Consider the following 17,134-nt stretch of genomic DNA (forward strand, 5'->3'; position numbering starts at 1 on the left):
ATGTTACATTGGTAGTAGAGCGTCACGTTTTGCCAAAAGAAAAGCTTGATTTTTTTTTCTCTTCATAAGGATGTGGAGATCCAGTGTGAAGAACCCCATTGTTGTTAGCATTTTCACTCAGGTTCGCATTATTTTCATCAAGGTTGCGTTTTGCAAATTTCATACTAGATAGCTCGTGTGGAAGGGGCGGTTAGCCAAAGGGCAAGAAAGAGAGCTAAATGCACCAAGTAGTTGGCAAAAAGAACAAATTAGCAAGATAGCTCGTGTGGAAGGGGCGGTTAGCCAAAGGGCAAGAAAGAGAGCTAAATGCACCAAGTAGTTGGCAAAAAGAACAAATTAGCAAGATAGCATGTTGGTGCTTCAAATGCAGCTAGATAGGGGTGGAAGAAGGCACATCAAGGGAGTCTAGTGGTGGGCACTCAAAGACAAGATCTAGGACAGTGTAAGGGGAGAGTGTGGTCCCACTTATAAATACATGCGAATACTTATGGTTTTAAGCCACGTGATCACATCTAAGTTGACAAAACTCATAAAAGTCTCCCGTTCATGCTAGATTAATGTTTCACTCCCATCCTTGGGCTTTCTTGGGCATCCTTGACTCTTTGAGACACATATGTCACAAAACCACACACGCAGGCATTAAAAACATGTGTACACAATCAACCAAGCATGAATGAATGCATGTTTTGGTGATAAATCATATCTTCCAATTCCATGTACTCAAAATTTACATGTGCTAGGTGGGAAGAATGCGAGAGAGGATGAGATTGAGCTCCTTACACAAGCAAGCACACACACACAAGAGCAGACAAGCACACATGATGGATGGGTGAATTTTCTTCTCTTCTCTACAATCATAACATAAAGAGATAAGAGTACATACTACAAGGGAAAGTACTCTCCTAATATAACATACAAAGGTTGGTCCATTGTGCGAACCCGCCTGCATGAGTTGTCACTATAACTATGTCATAACTCTAGTACACCAAGATGGTTGTCACACAACTTGTAAACCAATGGTGGTATATCGGCCATAATCTCACTAACCTAGCCAGTGGTGTAAGTGCGGAAGCTATCACCCAGGTGGGTCATCAATGTTTGAATCACTAGTTGAGTTTGACATCTCAACACCCCTCCCTTGAGCTCAACTCCACATATTGTACTCCAAGTAAGCTCCTAAACTTGTGGAGCTTTTGTGTACCCAATGTCTTTGTAAAGATGCCAGTCATGTGATTCTCTGTGCCGATATATACCAAATCCATATCACCTACTAGAACCTTCTCCCTCACAAAATGATAATGTACCTCAATGTGCTTTGTTCTAGCATGATATACTAGAATACTGGTCAATTGTATACTACTCATGTTGTCACAGTAAATGACAACGGCCCTATCCATGAACTCACCCATATCACCATCATGTAGCTTTTGAAAGTAAGCTACCTCTTAAGATGTCATTAGAGCGTTCTTGTACTCTACCTATGTACTCGACACAAGGCTACTGTTAGTGGTTTCATGGTGATCTAACTCATAGTAGCACTCCCAAAACAAAAACATAAAGCCGTAGGTAGAGCTTTTGTTTGAGACACTACCAGTCCAATCATCATTTGTATACCCATGTAGCTGTATCTCTCTGCCAGCCTCATAGAAAAGTTCATTATCAATAGTGGACTTTATATATGTGAGAATTTGTCTAACCACATCCAATCGCAGGGCTTCTTAGGGGCTTGCATAAATTGATTCACAAGTCTAATATCATAGCTCAAATTTGGCCAAGTAATAGTCATGTAGATCAAGCTTCCCACTATGCACCTGTACATAGTGGGCTCTCTAAAAGCTCAAATTTGGCCTAGTAATAGTCATGTAGATCAAGCTTCCCACTATGCACCTGTACATAGTGGGCTCTCTAAAAACTCACCTGTCTCTGCGCAAAGCTTAGTGTTCTACTCTAATGACACTAAAATAGGCTTACAGGCACTTGTTATACTTGCCTTAGACAACATGTCTAAGGCATATTGTCTTTGTAAACTACAAAATGCCATTAGGTGATCTCACCATCTCTATACAAAGAAAATTTTGTAGCTTATCCAAATCTTTCATCTCAAACTTCGACTTCAAAAGCATCTTGACATCATGTATGTCAGCATCACTATTATCCATGATAGTCAAGTCATCCACATAAATAACTAACAACATGATTTCTCTATTTGTCTTTTTCACATAAAGTGAAAAGTTTGCATTGGATATCAGAAATCCAATGGTAGCAAGTTAATCCCTGCTCTTGTTTGCCCATGCTCTGGACGGCTGTGTTAAGCCATACAAGGCTTTATGTAACTTGCATACAAAATCTAGATGTGCAACACTCTCATAATCTAATGGTTGCATCATATAAACTTCTTCTTGTAAATCACCATGCAAGAACACATTCTTTATATCCATCTAATGTAATCGGGCTAAATGTCTCTTTAGAGTAAATGCCATATGTTTGCGCAACCTATTCATAGATCCATCCGAGTTATCCTTGATCTTATAGATCCACTTATATCCAATTGCCTTATGCAAAGACACTATAACCAAACACTTTTAAGTGAGACCTATCTGGTTTTATGCTTGTAAACTTTTTTTCAGGTGTCATGACATGACCAGCTATAGTGGAGTCCTATTTATAATGTAAATAGCAGTTGCTACTATTTCTTTAGTGCAAAATAATCTAGCTTAAATTTTTTAGACATCAAGGCACAAGAAACGTTTGTAATGTGCCTGTTTTTTCTTTCTATAACATTATTATATTGTGGAGTGTACTTGTATGTGAATTGTCTCTTGATTTATTGCTTTCTCTAGGAAATCATTGAACTCATTGGAGAAATATTTTTGCCTATCCGATTTCACAAATTTGATTTGCACTTCCTTTTTCTCCTCAACCAAGGCTTTAAATATCTAAAAGTAGGCAAACACCTTACTTTTCTGCTTCATAAGTTAACCCTCACTTTCCTAGTGTGATCCATCAGTGAAATGAAACATAGTATCTGTAACCTGTAATTGTTACAGTCTTGGTCGATACCTATATTAGAATGTACAAAATCCAATGGCCTTACAATGACGTGCTTTTCATGTGTGAAAGAATGTTTAGCCTGATTAATAAGCTGGCATGCTTCACATACTTTGTGCATACCATCAACCTGAAACTTTGGTGAACCTGCACACCAACAATATTTTGGGCCTGCATAAACTTGAGTTAATGGTATATTCACATGATCAATGTGCTTGTGCCATATGTTAATATCTATGAGATGGCACCTATCCCCCATGTCACATGCACTCTGCACTCAGTGCATGGTGACAAGATGGCTCATCATCAGCAGTGCAACAGTTGTACATTATTAGAACCTAGTAGGATGATAATTGTCGTACGTCGTGACCCCATTGTACATCCTCAGTCCAGGATAAGTCAGGCAGCACGAGCTACGTAGGTCATTCCTCAGCCTTAGCGAGTCAGTCAGTCAGTCAAGTCCCTTAACCCACTTGGAGAGAATCATTCATGCATGTAGAGTCAGTATGTAGAAGCCTTAGGGTTTGCATCAGAAAGCACTCTACATCTTGCATAATATGCATTCATATGCCTGTGCATCATTTAGAACATCCCAGAAGTCTTAGGGAATTTACTAGGATTTATCTGGTATTTTTTTCATATTTTATAGTATTTATTTAGCATTTATTATCATTTATAAATATAAACTTTATTAAATGACCAGCCAACTTGACCAACCTCTAGTTAGTATAAATAGGCTTGCATAGGGCTTAGTTTCTCATTCAGTCTTCAGTGTGCTAAGAGCTTTCCTCCTCAGCCCTAGGAGTTCCCTTGCCTTCAGCACTAGACTAGTCTCATCCAGCCCTTGGAGTGCTTGAGGTTGCTTCAGCCAGCCCTGGTTCTCCAACGCATGCAGTTCAGCACTCCCTACAGCCCTAGGTGCCTGCAAAACCAGCATCACTTCAGTCCCTGAATCAGCATACAGCCTGCGTTGTTTTATGCATGTGAACCAGCCGTACAGCCAATCTACGTTTCTATGCAGCAGCACACCTGCGTTTCAGTCCAGCATCATCTCTATAGGTTTGCGTTTCAGTCTACAGCAGTTCTCAGCCCTGAATCATCAGTTTACATCAGTATCCAGCCTTCTATGCATCATCCATACATGCAGCAGTCATCTGGTGAAGGTAACACAGCATTCATAAACATTTACAGCATTCTAACATAGCGTAGAACAGTCCACCATCTTCTTTTCTCAGCCTTAGGTGTGCAGCCCTTCCTCATGCCCTTGGGAAGAGTGCATAGGCTCGAGATCAGGTCATCGAGATGTTTCTACAGCCGTGTACAGTTCAGCCAAATCTCCGATCCTCCGAGATCTTGCGTTTGGCTTATTTACAGTCCATAGTCGTTGTCTCTAAAGAAATAAAGAAAATACTATCTCGTTATTGGGATAGGGGGCCCTTCAGTTGGGTAATTCAGGACCCAATCTGGTGTGCAGTTCTCATCTCTCTCTCTCATATCTCTTTAAAGTTTGAAGTATTGAAATGGATTGCTAAACTCACGAAACTCAGGATACAGAAGACGGTGTGAGCATCTGTGTGAACAGGATCTTCCAATACAAAGACTTCCGTTGCATATCACATTGGTATCAGATTCAGATTGTCCACACACACCGTATCCTAGCATGGGGGCACCCTTGGATGGTTAGATTGCGTTCCGGCACGACCACCGACTTCAGCATCATGTCTACACAGAAGAGAGTACTCATCCGAAAGACGTCTCCCCCGAAGGAGACCATGTTCTTCCGCCTATAGCAGACATCATAGCTCTTCTTAAAGCTCAGAACCAGCTGCTCATGGACATCAACTCTTGGAGGTAGTAGCAGCACGTCCTTCTACACCTCCAGTAGCACCCGACTACATCTCCCTCTTCTTTCAGATGGAACAACAAAGGAGAGAGGATGAGGCCCGAAGGAAAAGAGAAAAAGCAGAAAGACAGGACTATGAGGAAGCCCAACATAGGATCAACGAAGATCGGCGTCAGGCTGAACTTGCCGCTCGGGAACACCAACATGAGCTTGATCGAGAATGTATGTTACTCGAACACCAACGGGAAAAGGAGGCCATACACTTGAGGTATCAGCAGCTCTCCTCAGTCTCCCCAGTCTCATAGGTGTCACCAGCCCAGCAATCCGTAGCAACATCAACTACCATCATTCGCAGAGTCAACCAAACTTCAGTAAGTATGATGGTAAGTGTGATCATTCATCAGTTAATCAATTTATTCATCAATTTAATGCTTATTTTCCTTTAGCTAGGATCACAAACCCTCAAGACAAAGTCCACTTAGCGGCTCCCCATCTCACTAGTGAGGCAGTCACTTGGTGGCAGCATTGGTCTAGTATTCATATAGACCAAGCCACAGGTGTCACAGCCTTTGACTGGGACATCTTTGTCCATGACCTGAAGACCACATTTCTCCTGCCCTAGTACATGACCGATCTGAAAGACGAGTTCTATGGACTCAGAGACAGAATGGATCCCTAGTGCTTCAGTTTTCCTGTAAGGTTATTACTTTAGCACATCAGTTAGGGTTATCAGAGCAGGCTAAGATGGAGCAATTCATTCGTGGTGGATTGGACTCTAACATTCGGTTCACACTTCGTAACTTTGAGCCAAGTACATAATATGACCGGGCTCTGACTCTCGCTGTGAAGCTTAATGGGGGGCAAGCCGCCCAAGCGGTCATCTCAGTCCAGTACCAAACCCCAGCAGCACAGCAGCAATCAATTGCTGCTGCTGCTGCTGCACAGACAGGGAAAGGTAACGCGTCTTCTAAAGATGCTAAGAAGGACATCAGTAATAGCTTCAGTTCACGGGGTAAGAAGGATAAAGAACCTAAGAAAACCCCTGATGAAAAGGCTAAAGCAGGCATTACTGGAGGTTATCTTCCTCCAGAGGAGCAAAGGAAGTACCAGTCAAAAATTAGATGTTTTTTCTGTCATATTATAGGGCATGGTAAGAAGGATTGCCACAAATGGCAAGCGGCACAAGCCACCAAAGCTCCTTCTGCCACAGTTGCCACAGCCTCCCCAGCTCCTCCAGCCTTGCCTCCTACCTCAAATGCAGTTCAACTTTTAACTTCCATGCATCCTATGCCATCCATGGTATTTGATGCTAAGCAGGAGGGTGAGAGCGATGCTTCTCATAAGAGCCTCATCCGAGCTTATGGCTCTGCCCAGGGCTGATAGTTCATAATCCTTTTTGACATGGGCAGTTCTGAGGACGCCATCTCTCCCCAGTTGGCTACCAACATAAGCTGTACCTTAGTGCCCTATCATTTGGAGGTAGACGGGTTTACACCTGGTCTCCGCACCCACATCTCTCAGAAGGCACAACAGTTTTCTTTTCAAGTTCAAAAGACCTCATTCCAGCGAGAATTCATTGTCTCTCCTCTTTTGGGATGTGACATGATCTTAGGAATTCAGTGGTTTTGTCATCAGTATGAACCTATTCCCAATTGGGGGCAGGACACCTTTATTATCTCTAAAGGTTTTCCTGAGCCTATCATGATTCGGGGGGATAGGAGCATTCTTGGCGTTCCTATGATTTCTCATCTCTAGGCCCGACGAGCTATATGCAAGGGAGCAGAAGGAGCATTAATTTATGCTCAGACACAGCTTCTATCTCATCAATAATCGCTGTCTCATCATCTTCAGTCCCTCAGTTAGCAGATCTCCTTTCTCATTCAGACATTTTTAAGGATGATCTCCTACCCAGTATCCCACAGTTTAGTAGAACCTCCTAGCAAGCTTCCTTCTTGTCTTTCCAAGACTTTCAAGGGCAAGCTAGAACAGCAGTCAGTCCTCCTCAAACATTTGAAACATGTTCCTTACGGACACATTTTCATAGTCACCACAGACCACCAAGCACTTAAGTGGCTCCCGACGATGCCAAGTGCCCAGTGGAGTGCTCAGCACACTAGATAGGGTCAGCTCTTCCACACCAGGTTGGAGGAATGATCAAGTACATCCCTGGTCAACATAACCCAGTAGCAGATGTTCTTAGTAGAAAGACCAGCATCCCGACCAGTCAGGAGTCTACCATTCTCAACATCTTTGGAAAAGACTTAGAAGATCAGTATGTCGATTCCGCAGAGTTTGGAACTCAGCCCAGTTTGGCCCTGAATTTTGAGCCTGGTCATCATTCAATTCACAGACAGGCATGTAAGTTTAGACGAGATATCCACTTCAAGGAAGGGGATTGGGTCTCTCAGTGCATCATGAAACAAAGATTAAAACAAGTGGGCAAACATTGTCCCAAGCTTTCATTCCATAGTTTTGGCCCTTTTCCAATAGTAAAGAAGTTAAGTGATGTCTCCATGAAGTTAAAGTTGCCTACCAGAATGCATGATGTTTTCCATGTTTCTTGGCTAAAACCATATGTTGGTCCAGAAGTGTTTGATGTTTCAGATGAACAGCAAGCCAGACGGGTAGACGAAGCAGAAGTTATTGAGCCTGAGCAGATCCTTCTTCATCGATGGAAGCATGGTTCCGGTCGACGGATATGTCAGTTCTATACAAAATTACGAGATCGAGGCACCCACAAAGCCGTATGGCTCGACGAGGAGTTCTTCCAAGAGTACCCCCAGTTAGTGGTGGACTACTTGGAAGCCATGAACCTGCGACCAAGCTAAGCAGGAGGGAATGTCACATGCAGTTTGCACACTCAGTGCATGGTGACAAGATGGCTCATCATCACCAGTGCAACAGTTGTACATTACTAGAACCCAGTAGAACACCATATTGGGGAATATGAGAATTTCCCAGTAGTTTGGGACACGTGGTCAAATCTTTGGATTAATCATAACTTGAACACCGTTACTCCAAACTGAGCGTTCTATAGCTCACTAGATTCCATTTTCCAAGCGCTTTCCAACAATAGGTCACATGATATGGTTTTGAGAAACTTATAGGCATGTTATCCAGGTCCCACCTTTTTAGTATTCAAAAAATGGGAGTTGGGAAATTCCCAAACTCACGAATATAGTGTTGTAGGATGATAATTGTCGTACGCCGTCACCCCATTGTATATCCTCAGTCCAGGATAAGTCAGGCACGAGCTACGTAGGTCATTCCTCAGCCTTAGCGGGTCAATCAGTCAGTCAAGTCCCTTAACCCACCACTTGGAGAGAATCATTCATGCATGTAGAGTCAGTAGTAGAAGCCTTAGGGTTTGCATCACTGCATCCTGCATAATATGCATTCATATGCCTGTGCATCATTTAGAACATCCCAGAAGTCTTAGGGAATTTACTAGGATTTATCTGGTATTTTTTTCCATATTTTATAGTATTTATTTAGCATTTATTATCATTTACCAAATATCTCTCGATCTTAATATCTCTCCTGTTGTGGAATTGAGAATGTGCTGCATCACAAATAGTTGCTTACTTTTACCATCACCCTTTTTACTTGTTGTATATCTCACGATCTTAATATCTCTCCTATTGTGGAATGAGCACATGTTGCATCACAAATAGCTTCTCACTTTTATCACCAAAATCCACATACCATATCTCTCCTAATCTTGATACCTTTCATGTCGTGGGACTGAGCATGTGCTGCTGTTACCATATTATAGTAGTGATGTGTGTGAACACACTTAGGACCGCCGGGGCACTTTTTCCCTCACTAGGAGGTTTTTTCCCCCGTGCATTGTATATACGCCCATTATCTTCTAGGGCTTGTCATCTTTCATTTTTGGCATTCATAATACACTACTGTGTTGTGTTCAAGCTTCCTCATCTTCTTGAAGTTGTGTGTGCATTCCTGCAACCCTAATTCCAACAATTGGTATCAGAGCAGGCTTCCTCCTCCCGGGCAGCATCACCGGCACCTGCCGCTTCATCTCCTCCGATTGCGACGAGGTTTCACGAGCGTCTGCAGGTTAGTATATGCCGTGGGAAAGCCCGTAGGGCTTAGTTCGTTTCAGAATTTTGATCTGAAGTCATTTCGCCCTCCGTTTTTGCATTCCAAGTACTGCGCAGGCAAAATCGTCCTACTGTGCAGATTTTCTGTCAAGATTAAAATCTGCAGGACAGGTGCCCATTCGTCTGTTTTGGGCTGTGCTACATAGCACAGGTCGATTTTATACAGGTTTACCTCTTACAGACAGCATTTACATCTAGTAGTACAGTCATTGGCCATGGCTGACAACAATGATGTATTCCGCATGTTGGCTGCTGAGGATAAGTTGGATGGCACCAACTATCCATTGTGGGCATATATGATGCGACATGTATTGGTAGCAAAGGGGTTATGGAACATTGTGCAGGGTATTGATGCACGTCCTATTGTGGCTGGGAATGCTGCAAACACATCAGAAACAGGTACTGTTGGTGATGGTGCAGGCACAAGTGCTGTAGCAGCTGTTCGAGAACCACCACTTTCAGCAGAGCAGATTCGTTGGGATGGTAGAGATGCGCAGGCTCATGCCTTGATTGCGCTGTCTATCAAACGTACCATTATCCCACATATTCGCTCCTGTAGGACTTCTAAGGATGCTTGGGATGTACTTGCCACATTGTATCAGGCAAGAAATGAGGCTCGTGTTGCTTACCTCCGAAAACAGTTGGAGAGTGAGCATATGAACGAAGGTGATTCTATGGATAGCTTTTTGACAAAGATCAAGGATTTCAAAGAGCAGCTCATTTCTGCAGATGAAATCCTGTCAGACAGTTCACTTGTGCAGACTGTTTTGAATGGTTTACCAGATTCTTATCAGGGTTTTGCTTCCACTCTTCGCTTGATGATGAAAGGCAATCCCAATGCCTTATCATTTGAGGAGTTAGTTTCTGTTTTGCTGCAAGAAGACCAGTCAAGGCAAAACAGGAATATTATGCGTGTCGCAGATCAAGCTTTCGTTGCTAGTCAGAGAAGCGGGAAAGGTAAAGCTGGCTTTTCTTCTAGTAAGCAGAAATCTGCAAATGCTGCGCAACCAAAGAAGGAAGACAAAGATGAGAAGAAGGGTGACAAACAGAAGACATTTTGCAAGTACTGTAAGGGAAATGATCATGTCATCAAAGCGTGTCCTAAGCTGGCTGCGAAAGAGGCTAAGAAGAAAGAGGCTGGTATGGCTGTTGCAGATGCCTCTCCTTCTAACAATGAATCTGCTAATGTTGTTCAAGATACAGAATGGGCATTCAATGCGCAGTGCAGTTATGACCCATCTTTGCATGACACATGTATGTCTGCAGTAGATTCAGATGTATGGTACTTTGACAGTGGTGCCACTAAGCATATCACCTCGCAGCGCAGTTTATTCACTTTCCTTGAGTCTGCTCCCACAGGGAATACTGTCACTTGTGCCAATAACTCCTCTTATCCCGTTAAAGGAGTTGGACAGATTGTGCTGAATGTTGCAAATTGCAACACCTTTACACTTTTTGATGCATTGTATGTGCCAGGGATCAAAAAGAATCTGCTGTCAGTCTCCGCATTTGCCAAAACAGGTTTGGTTGTAAAATTTGTGGATGACAGATGTACTGTTCATGATCTCTCTTGTGGTGACATCATTGTAGCATCTGGTTCACTATGTCGAGGGCTGTATAAGCTCAATATGGATGGCAAATGTGTAGAGGATTCAGCATGTGCTATTATGGATACGCAGGCTATTTCAAATGCAAAACTGTGGCATGCACGTTTTGGTCATCTGAATTTTGCAAGTTTGCTGCGCCTGCAGAAATCTGAAATGGTGTCTTCTTTGCCTAAGCTTGAGGCACCTGTCAAGCATGTTTGTGAGGGCTGCATATTGGGTAAAATGCAGCGTGCTTCCTTTCCCAAAGATGGATCAGTGAGAGCTGAACGCAGATTGCAGCTTGTTCACAGTGATGTTTGTGGTCCTATGCAAACTCCATCATTTGGAAACTACCTTTACTTCGTGACTTTCATTGATGATTTTACCAGGCATGCATGGGTATATCCTTTGAAGGCAAAGTCCGAAGTGTTTTTGTGCTTCAAACAGTTTTTGGTTATGGCTGAAAATGTGTCAGAAAGTAAGATGGGCACCCTCCGTTCAGATCGAGGGGGGGAGTATATGTCTTCAGAATTTAATGCATTTCTGGCTGAGCGTGGGATAAAACACCAATGTACAGTGCCGTATACACCACAGCAAAATGGTGTGGCTGAGAGAAAAAACAGGTCTCTCATGGAAATGGCAAGATGTATGGTTAAGAGTCAAAGTCTACCACATGGTTTTTGGCTTGAGGCTGTCATGTGTGCCACTTATGTACTAAACAGGTGTCCCACCAAAGCATTACAGGTTGTCACTCCATATGAGGCTTGGCATAGCCGCAAGCCATCTGTTGGCCATTTACGTGTTTTTGGTTGCCTGGCATATGCATTAGTGCCTGTGCAACATCGCAGAAAATTGGATGACAAAGCTGTCAAATGTATTTTTGTTGGATATAGTGCTGAGAGCAAAGGCTATCGTTTGTATCATCCACAGACAAAGCGCATTTTGGTTAGCCGTGATGTTGTATTTGTGGAAGATGCAGTTCAGCCCTTGGTTTCATGTACTAAGGAGACAGATATCAGCTCACGTGATGTCTATGATACATTGTTGCCTCTTTTCAGTGGTGCACAGTCAAGTGCAATACCTCATGAGGCAGTTTTTCAGCCTATGCAGGTTTTAAATGATGGCACAGATCAGCCTATATCTGATGCAGATGTGCATGATGCACTTGAGGATGAGAGACAAGAGATTGAGGGCTCTAGGAACATGCCTAGATGGCTGGTGCAGACTTTGCGTGACAGCAAGTTGGATGCCCCTTTGTCTAGTCGCACTCGTTCTGGCTCTCATGGTGCCTCTTATGCGTCAGATTGTTATGCATTGGCTGTTTCTAGTATGTGCGATGAAAGTGAGCCTGTTTCATTTGATGAGGCACAAAGTTCAGAAAATTGGATGGCTGCTATGCAAGCAGAATACGATGCTATTATGAAGAATAGTACATGGTCTTTATGTGACTTGCCCCCTGGCAAGAAGGCCATTGGCACTAAGTGGGTATACAAATTGAAGCGTAAGCCTGATGGCACAGTGGATCGCCATAAGGCTAGGATTGTTGCAAAAGGTTATGCTCAAGAGAAGGGCATTGATTTTGATGAGACTTTTGCTCCCACATGTCGTATGACCACTGTTCGTAGCATCTGTGCATTAGCAGCTCATAATGGTTGGAATGTACATCAGCTGGACATAAAGACTGCGTTCTTAAATGGAGATTTGCATGAGGAGGTGTATGTATCGCAGCCTCGTGGTTTTGTTCAAAGAGGGCAGGAAAACAAAGTGTGCAGGTTAAAAAAGGCTTTATATGGTTTAAAGCAAGCTCCACGAGCTTGGTATGAAAAAATACATGCATATTTGACTGCACATGGGTTTCAGAATAGTCCAACAGAAAGCACTTTGTATGTTAAACGTGTGGATGGTGTACATCTAATCATTGCTCTGTATGTCGATGACATGCTGCTCACAGGACCAAATGAGAGTCATATTGCTGATTTTAAGGCTGATTTGAATGCCTCTTTTGAGATGTCAGATTTGGGGCATTTGCATCATTATTTGGGGATACAATTTAAGCAGTGTGATGGAGGTATTGCTTTGTGTCAGACAAAGTATATTGAAACATTGTTGCGGAGATTTGGCCTTGAAGACTGCAAGCCTATTGCTACTCCAATGGAGACAGGTTTGAAGTTGAGTCTTCATGATGCTGGAGATCACTTTGATGTCACACTCTATCAGACAGCTGTTGGTTGCCTCATTTATGTATGCATTACGAGGCCATACATTCAGTTTGCAGTCTCACAGGTGAGCAGATTTATGCATAGCCCAGGCATTAAGCATTGGCAGGCAGTGAAGCGTATCTTTCGCTATTTGAGTGGTACTCGGCATCTTGGGTTGTTTTATCCCAAGGGGGGATCATTGCCGCCAGATTTACATGTTTTTTCAGATTCTGACTGGGCTGGTTGTTATGACACACGCGTGTCCACGAGTGGTTTTTGCTTCATGCTTGGAAGCTCATGCATATCATGGTTGAGCAAGAAGCAGCCTACTGTGGCCACTTCTAGTTGTGAAGCTGAGTACAGGGCAGCTTTCACAGCTACGGTTGAGTGTGTGTGGCTCAGACGCCTTATGGCTGATTTGGGTGTTGGGCAGCCATCTGCCACCACCATCTTCACTGACAGTCAGAGCGCATTGGCAGTTGCGCGGAACCCAGTGTTCCATGCTCGTACGAAGCACATTGAGGTGCACTACCATTATGTCAGGGAGAGACTCTCTGCAGGAGAGATCAGTTTGGCTTATGTGCCAACACAGGATAACCTTGCAGACCTTTTCACAAAGGCTCTGCCTCGTGAGAAGTTCGAAGCTTTTCGCAAAGCTTTGGGCTTACTCCCTTTTGTGGATTCGTCCACATAGCTAGACACTTCCCTATACATGAGTGCTAGCTCTTGTTCACCGCATCACTCCAGGGGGGATTTGTTACCATATTATAGTAGTGATGTGTGTGAACACACTTAGGACCGCCGGGGCACTTTTTCCCTTACTAGGAGGTTTTTTCCCCCGTGCATTGTATATACGCCCATTATCTTCTAGGGCTTGTCATCTTTCATTTTTGGCATTCATAATACACTACTGTGTTGTGTTCAAGCTTCCTCATCTTCTTGAAGTTGTGTGTGCATTCCTGCAACCCTAATTCCAACAGCTGCATCACAAATAGCTCCTCACTTTTATTATCACCCTGTTTGCTTGATGATGCATAGTGGTCTTGTGTTGTAACTTTTCACTTTTGATTTTTATAGCAATCCTTTGCAATGTGCCCTAGTTTTCCATAGTAATAGCACTCCCATGCTATTTGTATTTTGATTTCTTTGCCAACAACCACTACAACCTTTGTGGCTTTCCCTGCCTCTACAGTAGCCTCTTCCATCTATATGAGATTGATTTTCTTATTGTTGTTGTTTCTTGTTTTGGTTTCTAAATCGACCACCACCATTATCTGTGAGAAGCTTGACAAGAACAACTTCCATGCATGGAAGTTCAGAATAACTAATTTTCTTTGAAAAAATCTTTCAATGTTCATAATCAGCTTGGATGCTATGCCTAGCCGGGTATCATGAGAACCTTCTGGAGCAAGTCGACCTGGATTGAATGGCTGACCAACATTTGTATATGCCTTAAAAATGCCTCAAAATAGAATTGACCTACTATTAATGCTTTGTCCACGTGCTGCCATATAGTTTCCAGCCCTTATATAGCCTTGATATGCAACAGTACATGTGGAACAACAGGAGAAATAGCCGTACAAGGTGATTCAACAAGAGAAACAGTTTGAAAAGAGCCATACAATAGGTACAATAATGGCTGGGAGTGGCCTCTCCATGGTAATAGATTATATCATAGATCTGTATACTGATGGGTAGAAGGCATATATCTCTAGGAGAGATCACGCTCTCTCATTATAGTGATGCCACGGGTGTGTGGGGCCAAAGGATCCTATGAGCGGGTGGGGTGTAGTGTGAGCAAGAATCTACAATTGTAAATTTCCAGCATTGGAAATTTACGATGACTAATTTCCTTATGTGAAAAGAATATTGGGAGTGCTGAAAAGGATCCAAAGATTGCTTAAGAAAACCCCACCCCACAACAGATACAAGCATATAAATCATGGCATGAAAGATCCAAAAAGGTATTATACTGGTTGTCTATTAGTGTGACAAACTTTATGATTGTGCATCTTTAAGATGCACAAATGCCTAAGAATGCTTATGAAGATGTACAATAAAAACACTCAAGCTTGAAAGATGCACCTAAAGCAAGAGATATATAATGTGACCAGAGAGAAGAAGCTAAGTATAAATGATTACTCGATGAAGGTTAAAGATCTTGTAGATACCCTTTCTTCTATTAAATCACTAGATGATGATGATATGGTATCGAGGATAACTGATGACCTTGAATGGTCTCAGTACGGAATAACCTTTCCTCCATTCTTAATTTTTAGGAACCGATTACTCTCCTCATCCATGAGATGAATAAAAATTCACATGAGCAAGTAGAGGTAGAGGAAAATCGTTGTTGTAACACATGTTGGTGTCATAGACCCATTGGGTCTTTAGTAGAATATATATATATATATATATCCCCCCCATGGATAGTTTTGTACCACCCTGGTGAGATAGCTTTGTTTTGTTCCTATTTTATTTTCCGTTCCATGATGAAATATTCCATGGAAATTATTGTATCACTTTGGTCTCATAGGCCCATTGTGTCTTTAGTAGACGCTTAACAACCTGGGTGAAAAAATTATGTGATTCGATCTTCTCCTTGATCTCAATAGGTAAAGGGTTAGAAATCAGTGTTATATTGGGAATCATTCTTGCTAAAAGTGCATCTGCAACTACGTTCTCCTCAATTAGTCATCAAGGTAATCTTTAGCTTATCAAAAGAACTTTGGTACATTGCATACTAATGGAACAGAATATCCTTCTTCAAAAGTGCCGTTAATGGAGAAGCTACCTTGGCATATGGAGGAATAAAAATCTAATACCACCCTGTCAGTCCTATGAATCCTCTGACTTCCTTTACTGTCTTTGATTTTGGCCAATCAATGTTTGCGGGATCAACTAATCTATGAACCCTAAATATGCAATCTTATTAAAGAAGGTACACTATGAGCCCTAAATATTCAATCTGGTTGGTAAAGAAGGTACACTTACTCTTCATGGAAAAACGTTTGTGCTTTCTAAGAGTTTCCAAATATTTACACACATGCTTCTCATCATTAATACCATTCTTAGAGAAAACCAAAATATCATCAAAGAAGACAAAAACAAAATCATCAAGATATAGATTTCTTGCATCAATTGATTAAAGATAGTAGGGACATTTGTTAATCCATATGGCCTTACTATGAACTAATAATGTCTATATTGGGTATTGAAAGCTGTCCTGGAAACATCCTGCTCCTTTCTCCTGGTATGATAATATTCGAACTTCAAATAAATCTTTGTGAATATATGGTCTCCATGCAAATGGTCTAATAGCTCACCTATCCTGTGAATAGGATACGTATTCTCGATAGTAAGCCGATTCAACCCACAATAATCAATGCCCAATCTTAGTGTCCACCCTTCTTTTGGAAAAGAACTAGTACACCCCAAGGGGATACACTAAGCCTAAAGAATCCTTGATCCAAAAATTACCTCAATTGCTCCATGAGGTCAATTGCTTCTAGAATAACCATCTTATAAGATCTTTTTGTAGTTGATTAGCTCCGAGAATCAATTATATCTCATGATCAACCTTATGAATGAAGGCATTTCAATAAAATCCTCAAGGAATATGTTAGTATACTCACTTAACCATTTTGATTCCTTCGTATCCGACTCTATGCCTATAGGATTGAGCTTCACAACATAAATTTATTACTCCCTTCAACGACTTTGATGCCTTGTCAAGTTGTAGGGTGGGAGTTCTAGTTACTCAAATCCCTTACACTTTTTTTTTTTTTGTGTTGGAGATTTGAGAAAGAGGTGGTCCCTTTGTGATATGAATATCAACTTGGTTTTATACATGAGCCAATCTATCCCAAGGATTCCATCATACACAACTAAAGGGGCAACTCTAAACTTGAAAGGAAAACTAAATTACATCTATTTCATGGCATGTGAAAAGAACTTTTCCACTTGCCAATTCCACTTGCATTAGTTTACATTGTCTAGTTGATTATTAACTTATGTATGCATCTTGGAAAAATGAAAGAACGAGTGTTGGCTAAATCAACCAAAAGCTTAAATACGTTACCACCATGAAAATTGTTGGAATTAGGGTTGCAGGAAAGCACACAAAGCTTGGAGAAGAAGAAGCAAGAATGCACACAACACAAACTGTATTAGATTGTGTCAATGTACAAAAGATAAGTTAGCCCTAGAATGATGGGTGCATATACAAGCCGGGAAAAAAAACCTCCTAACGAGGGAAAAAGTGCCCCGGCGGTCCTAAGTGTGTTCACACACATCACTGCCTATATATATGGTAACAAATCCCCCCTGGGAGTG

The sequence above is a fragment of the Cibotium barometz genome, chromosome 8 (genome assembly GCF_041138505.1).
Source record: "Cibotium barometz isolate CiBa-2024 chromosome 8, ASM4113850v1, whole genome shotgun sequence".
Taxonomy (NCBI): domain Eukaryota; kingdom Viridiplantae; phylum Streptophyta; class Polypodiopsida; order Cyatheales; family Cibotiaceae; genus Cibotium; species Cibotium barometz.